Here is a 12,490-nt window from a genome sequence, read left to right as displayed (position 1 = left end):
ACCACCAGCTGTGGTATGAAACCAGTAACCTCCATGCAAACTGGGCTGATGCAGTGCAGTCAGGTGAGGACAGCTGATGTAAAAGCTGGAGGAGAACGTGTAAAAATAAATAAATAAATAAATAAATTTTGGAAAGCGGAACGAGGGAGGTTGGGAGGTACAACTACTCCCTTGGCTCCCTGAGAGAAACCCTCCCCGCTAGTCGCCGCGGAGCTGTCACCGTGAGGGGACGGGGAGGGGACGAGGCCGGTCCCGGCTCCCCGGCGGCTTCGCCCCCTCCCCGTCCCCTCACGGCGCCATGTCCTCGGTGCTTCCTCGCCCCCTGCCGGGTGGCGGTGAGCGGTGTTGCTATGGCAGCGCCTGCAGCTCGCTCGGCCCTGGCGGTGGTGCTGCCGCCGGGCGAGGAGCGCGGCCTAGCGGGTGTCCAGGCTCTGCCTGTCCCGGGTTTGGTTGAAATTAACCCCGGAGGCTGTGCTGAGCGGGGGGAGAGCACCCCCCCACACACACAAATCCATAAAACCCCGGGGCCGAGAGCAGCACCCCCCAAAAAAATCCATACAACCCCCCCGAGCCTGGTCATCCCCTTGGCTTTCACCAAGATTGGGTCCGTCCCCTCAGGATTTGAACATCAAGAGGAATGCAGGCGCTTGGCAGATTTCTGTCATTGGCAGAAGGAAGAGGTGTACCTGGAAAAACTTTTTAGGTTTTGGATGTTTTTTTTATAACAAGGCTTTGCTTTCCTGAGAGCTGAGCCTGGTGATTGCTTCTGTGGGCCTGATTTTGTTACAGACCTGTCTGCGTGCCACCTGCCAAGGACAGTCTTTGAAAAAAAAAAAAAAAAGTGAAAACATCAGACCACATAAGCCTGGAGAAACGCTCAGGCAATGGAGAAAAACACATGGAAAATAAATGCAGTCAAGACAGTTTGTAGTGATCTTACCAGGCACCTCTCCCATTGAGTCTTGCAATAGAAATGCCTGGGTATGTCTCCACATGTGATCACTATACACATACATGCACAGACACACAGCTAAAATTTTAAATCTTGAAGCAAAGAAAATTTAATGGAAGGACTACTCCTTTCATTACATGAGTTATGTCTTTATGAAATGCTGCACACCATAGCGAGCTTTGCAGTGTTCCATGTGAGGATTTGTTAGAGCCTGTTGTAAAGTAAGAATTAAACTTTTGATTGATGACTAATCATACAACATAGGAAAATCAACTGCATCCATTGAAAGCCCAAGATGTCCTTCTTCCCTCAATTTTAATTCATTTTACAATGAGCTGCAAAACAAAGTACAGCCTGTCTTTATTGATTAGAACATGCAGTGGATCAATACCCAGCCTGCAAGTTGGTGTGCATGTTTCCAGTATCCCTTTTATAAATAACGTCTGGTCTCCATACAGTCATGCAAACACAAATCACATGGAGCAGCTCTCCTACACCGATGGATTATCCCTGCTGGTTGCCAGGCCAGTATTTCTGGAATGCTCCAGAAAGAGTACTGCAAAACAAAGCTAATGTCACCAGAAAAATTTCTGATTCACTGGTTCTAAATGTAAAATCATGTTTATTCTTCACTGTTAGGTGCATTACATATAAACCTAGTTGCAGTGGCTATATGTACAAGGATCCATATCAAAAGTAGAATTGGCGTACATGTAACATAGAAACATAGAATATCAGGAGTTGGAGGGGACCCACAAGGACCTTCGAGTCCAACTCCTGGCTCCACACAGGACCATCCCAAAATCAGACCACATGTCTGAGAGCATAGCCCAAACACTTCTTGAACTCCAGCAGACTCAGCGCCATGATCAGGTCCCTGGGGAGCCTGCTCAGGTGCCCAGCCACCCTCTCTGTGAAGAACCTTTTCCTAACACCCAGCCTGACCCTCCCTAATTAAAAATGGCTGAATGCAGTTTGCCAGCTGGAAGCTCATCTCCAGGAATGACAAAAAATATATCTATGGCAGCATTTCTGGTATGAAACTCCACTGTGGAGACTGAAAGAGACAACAGATACCACCACTATGTGCTTTATGAGATCTCAAGGGGAGGCAGGGTTTTACTTCCTTGGAGACCTGTTTCATGCTAGCCTGCCCTGTCAGGATGTCACTGTCAAAATTATTTCTAACTTTTTTCTGTCATTGCTAACAGCCAGGCCTCTCCTGCTGGGAAGGATTCAGGCATCTCAAGCCATCTGAGGTATCCATGGGTGTCCTGCCTGGCATCCACTCCAGCTCCAGAGCAGCCATTGTATACCATGAAACCTGTGTAGGACACTTTGGATGTGCAAGGACATTTCCAATGGCTCCAGTGCTTCTGCATAGGCAGATGAATCCCTTTCTAAAGGTTGCCATGTCCGCAGGACTTGATTTGTCCTGCTGAGCTCTAGGCATCCTCCAGAGTTCAGGTGAAAAGTGCAGGTTTCCTTTACTCCCTGTGCAATCAATAGGGACAGCATGACTTTCCTCGGGGTGATTCAAAATCTGGATCAACCAGTTAATGTGCGTGTCTTTCGCTGATAAGATGGGGAGCAGTGAGTAGCTGAACTCCCTAGTTAAAAGTCTCAGCATGTGAGATCATTTTTTTTTCCAGTGATGAGGCCAGCATAAAAATCTGGCTGCTTAGATAGCTGCCTAAGCATTGTACACAAATTCAGAAAGTAAACTGTAAGGATTTCAGGGCACCTGCAGATGGAAACCTCTGCATAAGCACAGGTTTGGTACCAGAGGAGCACTGCTTGGATGCAGATTCCTTATTTTACTGACTTATCGCTAACACAAAATAGAATCATAGAATGGTTTGGGTTGGAAGGGACCTTAAAGATCACCTAATTCCAACTCCCCTGCCATGGGCAGGGACGCCTCCCACTAGAGCAAAATAAGCTTGGTCTGTACAGAGTCATGAGCTACAAGTAATATTATTTGATCCTGATGTATCCAAGTTTATAAAACTTGGATAATTTTTACTAAGACTAGCTTTCAGATCTTTGCATGTGGAAAGTATTGGTTTATTTCTCTCCTCTGTGTCTTATCTGCAATGTTTTTCTAGTCATCTTATTTCCCACTAACCTAATTAAAGCTAAGTTTAAAAAAATGTTGCCTGTTTTTATTATACTGGGGGAGCAGATACTCAACAGAGAACTATCTCACTATTTCCTGTATCATCTTTCTGCTATAAAAGACTAAGACTAACTGTTAGGGCTAGCCTCATCAGACCACTGTTCTGAGCAAAAATGTCATGATTTTATTCTGTTTTAATCTTGGAAAAACTAGTGGTTTTTCTTCTATGATCTCCAGTTCATTACATGTAATGACTGTGTGTTTATCTCACTTCTTAGAGAATTCATTCTTTTTGCTTACAAGGAGAAGGACCCAAACTTCAAGACTTTCTTACCTACCGCAATCCCTGAATGCCAACTCTACACAGTTTTATTTTTATTTCTCTCAGACAAGGACCTTCTGTGACAGCTTTCACAAATGTCTTTCAGTCAAGCCACAGAATGTGGTGATTTGGCTGCTTTGGTCTCTTCCATTTGCATTTAATTATAAATTGCTCAGTGTGCACAGTTACCCTTGTAACTTTCCCTACTTTCATTGATTTCTGATCAAAAAGCCATTGGCTTTGTGGTCCTTGATTTTTCTCCCTCACCACATGTTCTTGTTGTGTCTGCAGTATCTTACTTATATTGTTACTTTGCAGTCTAGAATTTCACTTATTCCAAAGAAGTGTTTGGCAACATTGCTACCTACTTCTCCTTTTGGAAGTTGATTCTTCATTAGAGGTGTTCCCTCCACTGCAAGTCAAAAATGCCCATGACTCTAGTATGCACTGAGCACCAGACCCCCAGCACAGCTCAGAGATGTACCTGGCCTCACATCACATCTTAGACTTGGCCTGCAGTGAATGTTTCAGATGCTTCAGGAATCAATGTGAGATGAAAGCAGTTAAAGAGTGACTTCTCACTCATACCTACCCACTTTCTGGAAGTCTGGTATTTAGGAACCTCCTGAATTGGATAGTACATTTGGAGTTTGCATCATGTTTAGCAGTACCTAAAGAGTCATGATTATGTCTTGTCTCATCTTGAACACACTTGTATTTTTGGCATTCACAACATATGATGGCAATATCCTACATTTAATCACAGATTATAACAAAAGGATTTCCTGTTTGTATTGAGACAGCTGTTAATCAGATTAGACTGGGAGCCACTTAACAATGATCAAGGATTCATCATCCCTGTGCCATTAATGTTTAATCACAGATTTCCTTCTTATAATTTTGTTTTTCTAACCTAGAAAAAGTGTCTTTAGTTTACCTAATGTTTCAGTTGCTCTTGTCACTCTTGTTTGCACTTCCTTCTTACCCTACTGTGACCTTTCATAGCTGGAGTGGCCAGAACTGTATGCAGTGTTCAAGATGCAGGCACACCATTTAAATCTGCATTATTTCTTCATCACATAAACTCTTTGTTAGGATTCTTGCTGTTGATACGCTTGAGAAGTTATTATTTATTCTTTTTCCTTTTGCATGTTTCTCCTGAAAGTTGTTTTTAAGCATAAAGCTACAAATGATCGAGCCAAGCCACTAAAAGTTGTATTCTATTCAATTTTCATCCATGCAACACAACTTCAACTTTTATTTGTTACTGGAGTCTCCTCTTAAATTTCAAAACAATTCAAAGAGGATACCAGTGCCATGTACTTTATCTGCAACTAGAGCATGCTTTCAGCAATGGAAATAATCCTGCCAAGGAAAGAGGATGTTATTAAACACTTGTGTTTTCTGCCTATAGTCTATTTTGCAGCATCTAGCAAGTTCAAAGCAGATGTTATCCATCTTTCAAAATGTACTTGTCTGGGACTGTGTTGCATTTCTAAATATTATAAACTGCAGAGTCAACAGAAAATTAGCCTAATTTCTCAAAAATCATGTCAAAGTATTCCACGGCACATAGCCTTTTTTTTTTTTTCCCACAGTGCTAATATCTTGATTCAGACCAGCAAAATGCCAGCAGACAGCATGCATTCTTTCCTTCTTCATCACATCAATCTCATTTATATCACAGGAGCTGGAAACAATTTGTCAGGGCCATTAAAGAGGTGCAAAGCCTCTGCACAGTTGTTTACTAAATGTCTGCTGAAGCTGTATAAGTCTGAACTTTCTCCTTTGTGCACTGGAGTCTCTTCAAGTTTCAAAAGCATCTATAACCAGGGAAGGTTTGCAATGTTCTCTTTTCTCTTTTTTACGTATTCTAACACAGGTATATTTTTTATTCTCCTAATATCGTCTTTATAGTCTTACTCTTCAATATCTTTCATCTGTGGGAATTCTGTGATTATCCCTCTCACCCATTTATCAACTTTTCTGTGTGACATTTCAACTACCACCATGGGAATGTTCTATACTAGAACTTTTTATGCACATAAATCTCTCCTTAAGTTTGAACACTCACTCAGTTACTGAATCATGACTAGACGTGGACTGGTAATACTCATCATCAGAAGCCAATTATAATTTTTCTCTGTAGAATAGAAACAGATAATTGGTTTAAGATACAGTTTTACAAAACCTAAATCTGCCTACCACTGGGAGTGAAATCACCTAATGTAGTTAATCACTATATTTTTCAAAATCCAGCTGTGGATCCAATTATCAGCTCAGAAAATATTGTTTCCTACCATTTTTTAAGAGATTCGTTAAGTATTTTGTTAATGGCATAGCTGATCATGATAGCAACTATCTTCTGCCTAACAGATCCGTGGTTAGAGCAGCCACCAAATGGGACGTCTGATTTTAGGCAGTCTTCAGACAGAAATCAAGCAGAACTGTGTCCTTATCTACCAGACTAATTTCTTACTGGAAACAATCTCTACTCCTCATGCGGAAACCTGGCGTTACACTCATCAGGAACTCAAGTGTCAGCAACTTAGGAAAAAAGCACATAAAACTGAGAATTCAGGTGTGCCTATCTAAAATAAATTTCATTTATACTCCAAGTAACAAGCCTTCCCTCCTCCTGTGAGTCAAGGTCTTTCATACATGGTCTCCTTGTCCCTTGATTCTTATCATCAAGACTATTGAGTGCCTGTTTTCAAAAAAAGGTTGCCCTAGAGCTTATAGCCAAGGTAACCTGCTATATACAGTGATCTGTTTTAAACTCTGAACTTGAAACTGATGTGTACCCTTACTTCATGGCAAAATATTTTAGACACTGAAAACTGTAAGCTATTATGCAAACAAGGAGCATGTTCTTCCACTGTGATTATCATTTTTTATAAAATCCAAATGTGTCCTCCCAAAAGGGAAAGAATAAGAATACTGTTTTAATGACAGAACTAATATTCTTTTTCTCCTTTTTTTCTGTGTTGTCAAAGAAGGGAATAAAACATTGGGACTCTCTCCACAGGAGTTCAAAAGGTGGATCTCTGGTAAGTAGAAAACACTTTTTTGCTGTGGTGGTTGTTGAATGCCTCAGGAGATTGCCCAGAGGGGTTCTGGAATCTACAACTTGGGAATACTCAAAACACAGCAGGACATGGCTGGTCCTGGACAACCTGCTTTATGTGACCCTGCTTGCGCACATGATTTTGAGAGTTCCCTTCCAACCTCAGCAATTCTGTAATTCTGTGATCTCTCCCCATTGATTTGAAAAAAAAAAATGTTGGGGTGTGGGGGGGGAAGTGTCCTTGTTATATCTCAGGAATAGGCGGTTGAATGTCAGCTGTATCTGATCCAACACTGTGGACAGTGTTGGGAAAAAAAATAATAATAATTGCTGAATTGCTGCAATTCTAGTACTTACTTGAAGAGCCAAATTGGATAGGGTGAAGATTTTGTATGCTATAGGCTTATTTTTTTGCCATTGTCCCTTCAGTCATCTCTCAACTTTGGAAGTAGGGAAGAAATAAAATTATATGAAGAAGGTATAAGAAGTTTGAAGTATGAGGAGAACAACCCTATCCTGTTGCATTCCCAGGAAACTTATTCACTCTACTGTTATGACAGGAAAAGTTGACTTGTATTTCTCTATGCATTAGAGACTTGTTGCAGAAACTTGACTTTACAAAGGAAAATTTTATTGTTTGCTGTTGGTCTATAGTTCTTTAACCAGGATGATGTCACCACTTTAGTAACAAACAATTGCACTGCAGTGAGCTTGGGGAGGTTTTTTCATCAAAGACTTAGTATGTATATATGCAGAGCCAGATTTTTCTCCAGGAAAGGGAGCAATCAATTCTTAAAAAAGTAGAGGTCTTGCAGGGGAACTGTAGTAATGCACTCTGGCCCCAGTCTGTTCTGTTATATTAATTGCTATTGAATAAATAAATAAATAAATAAATAATCTTCAGAGAGCTTTAGAATCTAAATACCCCAAAATGCACACAGATATCTGTCCACAGTACAGGAAGTTGAGCAAGTATGGCAGAAGTCCAGCATGGATGGACATGGAGTTCCTGACTGAGCTTAAAAGACAAAGATGAAGGACCCAGAAGGTGGAAGCAGCAACAAGCTCTTTGAGAAGAACAAAAAGACATTGCCTGCACATGTCCAGTAGAGTTTGCAAAGCCAAAGCTCATCTGAAGCTAAAACTAGCAAGGGAGATGAAGGTCAACAAGACAAGGTTTTATGAATACACTGACAGCTAAAGAAAAGGCAAGGAGAATTTTGACCCATTGACCAGCAACATGAGAAAAGTTGAGGTACTCAATGCCTTTTTTGACTCAGTTTTCACTGAGCCTTGTCCTTTGGCTTCCCTAGTCCCTCAAGCCTACTAGCAGAGTCTGTGGGAGTGAAGCAGCACCCACAGCAGAAGAACAGAGAGTTAAGGATCACTTAACCCAGTTTAGACATATACAAGAAGTCAGAGTCAGTCCAGATAGGACAATAGGCAGCAAACACAAGTTAGAACATGGGAAATTCCAATCAGATGTTAGGAAAAAAAAATTCACCATGTGGGTGGTCAAATGCTTGAACATATCGCCTGGAGAGTTTGTTTCGTATTTGGAATAGAGGAGTCTATGAGCAACCTGATCTAATTAGATATGCTGTTAGCAGGGACTTGGACTAAGTGAGCTTCATAAATCATCTATGATTCTTCAATGAACTGTACCTCATTTTATAACCCCATATAATGAAAACGTCTGTCTCTGAGTTATTTACATGCATCATGGCAAAATGCAACTAGAACAGCTAGAACAGATCTATAGTGATGATACCCAGAGAACATACATTACAGCATCAAAATGTATGGAAAGCCATGCATGCACATACACAAATTTTCTTAAGGACATAAGCCATAAGCTTTTTTTTTTTTTTTTTCTCCTGTATTTATAAAGCCTGAATGGAGTCTAGTTCCTTATACTGACCCAGCAACATCATCTGACCACAACTACTGATACCTATTAAAGGTTTCTGTTAAAGGCAAAGGCAGATAAAAAATATCATCTTCTGGGGCTGATATTTCTGGATGACTTGTACAAAACAGGATCACTATTTTCTCAGAAGATCAAGACAAATCAGGACTGTCCCCATTTTGTTGGATCATCCACTAACTTTGGCTGGGGAGAATGAGAGCCCATTCTTATTAGGTTAGCTGTGGGCTTAATTTGTGCACTTTTACGTAAGTAGGAAAACTAACCAGCTCTACAGAGACCAATCACTGAACAGAGTTTCCATATGAAGCTGTGGTTACAGAATTGGGCATTTACATGATGAAGTGTATTTAATATATTACATATATATTAGATATAATATTCAATATATGTAAGCTATATTTGCAGCCTTCAGTAAAAGAATAGTGGGCTTGGACATTCAAAACAAGCAGCAGTGTCAAGGATCATGCTGCCAACATTTGCAGAACATCCAACGCAATAAATTTCAAGCAAGAGTTCTTGATTCTTGAGATGGTAGTTTAAATAAATGCATATTAATTGAGCATTATATTAGTGATCCCTAAATAACTGGAAAAACTTATGTAAATTGTTGAATGCAACCAACTAACATTTAGAATCAAGCTATGCATCAAAGTTTCCAACTTACAACTTGGAGTACTGTATGATGCACATAAACACACAATATTTTTTAGTGAAGCATAAATACAGTATATATAATCTTAGCATATTTTTTCTGTAAATATGCTCTGTAACAGAGACCGCTAATAAAACCAAAATGTTTATTCATGTTAATGAAACACGGCTGATTATAAAGTTTTAAATTAATACCAGAATGTACAGTTTAAAAAAGAGAGAGGAAAAAAAAAAAAAGAGGTAATCTAAGTAGTTTAGAGGATCTTTTACTGTCCAATTAAAGTCTTTCCAAGTGGAAAGTAAAATGCCTTTGGTTGTACTGTTTTGTTATTTCCAGATGTCTAATACGCTAAACCCTGTACTGCCACGTCAGTAGTACTCAGGCTATGGAAACCATGTTGTCATTTGTTTATATTACTGTAGCATCACAAACTGGGTCAAATCATTTGAGTTCACCAAACTGAGATTTACAAATTGAAGACATACTCTTGGAAAAAGAAAACAAAAGAAATGCTGTTTCATAACATCAGAGATTACTTGTCCTTTAAAGACAATTTTTCATAGTCTGGAGTATCATTCCTGGAATAGATATTAAATGTCATTTAACCGAGCTCCTTTTTATTTGGAGCACTCAATCAGTTTCTTTAAATACGCTACACCATACAGATTCCTTACTATTTAGTTAAAACAAGTCTGTTTGGGTAGTAGCTGGCTCATTACTAAGTCCTAAATATATGTTGACAAAAATCTTATGTATGGGGTTGGAAACCATCAGTTGTAAATACTGAATACAAGTGCCCAGAATCAGTTGAATGTCCTTGTAAATCCTCTGTGCTTAAGTAAAACAATTATTTGTTTTCACGGTTGTTTTATTCTAAGAGAGGAAATTGAATGAGTCTTTGAAGACAGTAGACATCTATCACATGCAAAATATTCTATTGTCATTGCTGCATTTCAGATTTGCACCAGACAATTTGCCAACTCATTTCTGGCATTCTGCTTTTCTAAGAATACACTGAATTCTAAAACAAAAAGAGGCTATACCGATACCAATATACTACATTTTAGCACACTCATATGTTGATGGACTATGAGATTCATATGCTCAAAAACTTTTTATGGAAACCTTATTTAGATCCATTCAGTTGCTGGACTCCATGAAAGGAACGAAAGTCATTACAAGCTATTAATTACTATCTAATTAATTGTTGTCATCAGGGAAGCAATAAGTGTGATCATGACTAGTTGATAATATGGGAAATACAAGAGGAGAAATTCATAACAATCTATTTTAATGTCTAGTTTTTAATCTGAAAAAGGACTAAAGCATTTTCCATCTTTCACTGCCTGAATTGTACCTGCATGATTTTAAAGAGTTAAAATTTAAGTAGCATTTGTAATTTGAATGTCATCCTGTTTAAAGATTATATTGCAACTCCTACAGCTCAACACAAGTCAAGCCTGGAGTGAAACTGAATCATTTTACCTACTGTGCTGGTTTTTGTGGGTATAGAGTTAATTTTCTTCATAGTAGATTTTATGGTGCTATGTTTTGGATTTGTGGCCAAAACAGTGTTAATAACACACTAATGTTTAAGCTATTGCTGAAGAGTGCTTACACAGCATTAAGGCCTTTCCTGTTTCTCACCCAGCCCCAACAGGGAGCAGGCTGTGGGTGGGCAAGATGTTGGGAGGGGTTGTCCCATACCATATGGCATCATAACAGCTGGGGGAGAGAAGGAGGAAGGGGAGATATTCAGAGTTATGGTGTTTGTCTTCCCAGCTGTTCAGTGTGATGAGCCCTGCTTTCCTGGAAATGGCTGAACATCTGCCTGCCAGTGGGAAGCAGTGAATGAATTTCCTGTTTTGCACTGCTTGCACATGCAGCTTTTACTTTATCTATTAAACTGTCTGTCTCATTTTTACTATTCTGATTCTCTTCCCCGTCCCATTGTGGGGGAGTGAACAAGTGGCTGTGTGGAGCTTAGCTGCTGAATGGGGTTAACCCACAACATCTACAAAGAGAAGGAACTCTAACCTACAGAGAACACACTGTCTGCCTTTGACCTTGCTAGTGAAACTGTATTTAGTGGTATTAGAGCATATTTATTGAGCTCAATGCAGACTCTACAAATTGTCTTGGAAATGTTTTTATCCTTCGAGGAACAGTGAATATTCTCTTGTTCCCCCAGTACAGATTTGGAGATTTTTATTTTTTTTTTTGTGCAGTTTTACAATTTAACATAGATTCATTTTTCAGTGTCTGTTTGTGAGAATGATCTTTCAAGCTTCAACTACCTTTTCAGGCCCATCTCCTCTGTGATTTATTACTACCAGCTAATCTAAGCAATGTAGACAAAGGAGAAACTAAACCTGGTAATTAAATATGATATTATCTGCCAGCACAGGTCTACTGGCTTAATTTACCACCTTCATTTTTAAGCAGAGCTTCTTACAAATTCAAAAGGAGTCTCAGGGTGTTCATAGACTTAGCACTATACCTAGCATCTAGATTTCCTGCTTAGACTCTTTCTTTCTTCTCACAGGCTTGGACCTAGTTGTCAGCACACAAGTCCTACTTTCAAAGTTTCAGGCTTTCATCAATACCATAAAATGTCTGTCAAATCTAGCCACTGCCATTCTCCACTAGGCTTGTTGTACTGCAGCGTGGAGACTCTTTCTGACATAATAGCCCTAATAGAGTAACAACATCCAGGCTTGCAGCCAGAGTTCATACTCTTTAAGCAGTGACATATTGCTCTAATGCTTGTTAATGTGGAAGCTGTTTCATTTTAATATCTGCCTTTATAGGTCTGCTGGGTCCACACTGCTGTTAGAAAGGGATTGTATTCCTGATAAACCTGGAGTGGGAGGGAGCAATAAAGAAGGTGTACATAATCTCTCACTACCTCTAACTCCAAAGACTACAGGAAGTATACTAGTTACTGCAAGGAGTTATTCAGTCTCTTACATCCTCTCTAATCCTCATCACACTCCCAGCAGAGCCTGACAACAAAATCCCCTGTGCTCAGAGAGTTCAGTCTCTCCGATGAGCATCAGCTACCCTCATTCCCACAATCCCTCTTTAGGGCCTGTGATACTTTTCCTCAAGCTACTTTCCACCAAGTTTCTGCTACGGGGCCCCATTACTATAAGGATAGTCCTCGTTTTCTCTCTAGCAGAGACTAACCTCCTTCTGCTCTTAGAAACATTTTACCTCCAATTGTTTAACACTAGTCTGGAACAAAAGAGAAAGACAAAACTCTTCTCTCCCTTGACTTTGTAATATTACATAAACCCTAGCAGAAGCTTCATTTCTTCCTATAACTGCATATAATTTTGGAAAGTTCTAAAACATAGTAGTTCAAACCTGAGAGTGGTCCCTCACAAAAGATAAGAAGTCAGGCAAAAATACCAGGAAGCCTGAGAAGATGAGCAAGGAGCTCCTG

The sequence above is a fragment of the Anser brachyrhynchus genome (assembly GCF_964034855.1).
Source record: "Anser brachyrhynchus genome assembly, chromosome: 1".
NCBI classification, from domain to species: Eukaryota; Metazoa; Chordata; class Aves; order Anseriformes; family Anatidae; genus Anser; species Anser brachyrhynchus.
Note: the sequence above shows the minus strand (reverse complement) of the source record.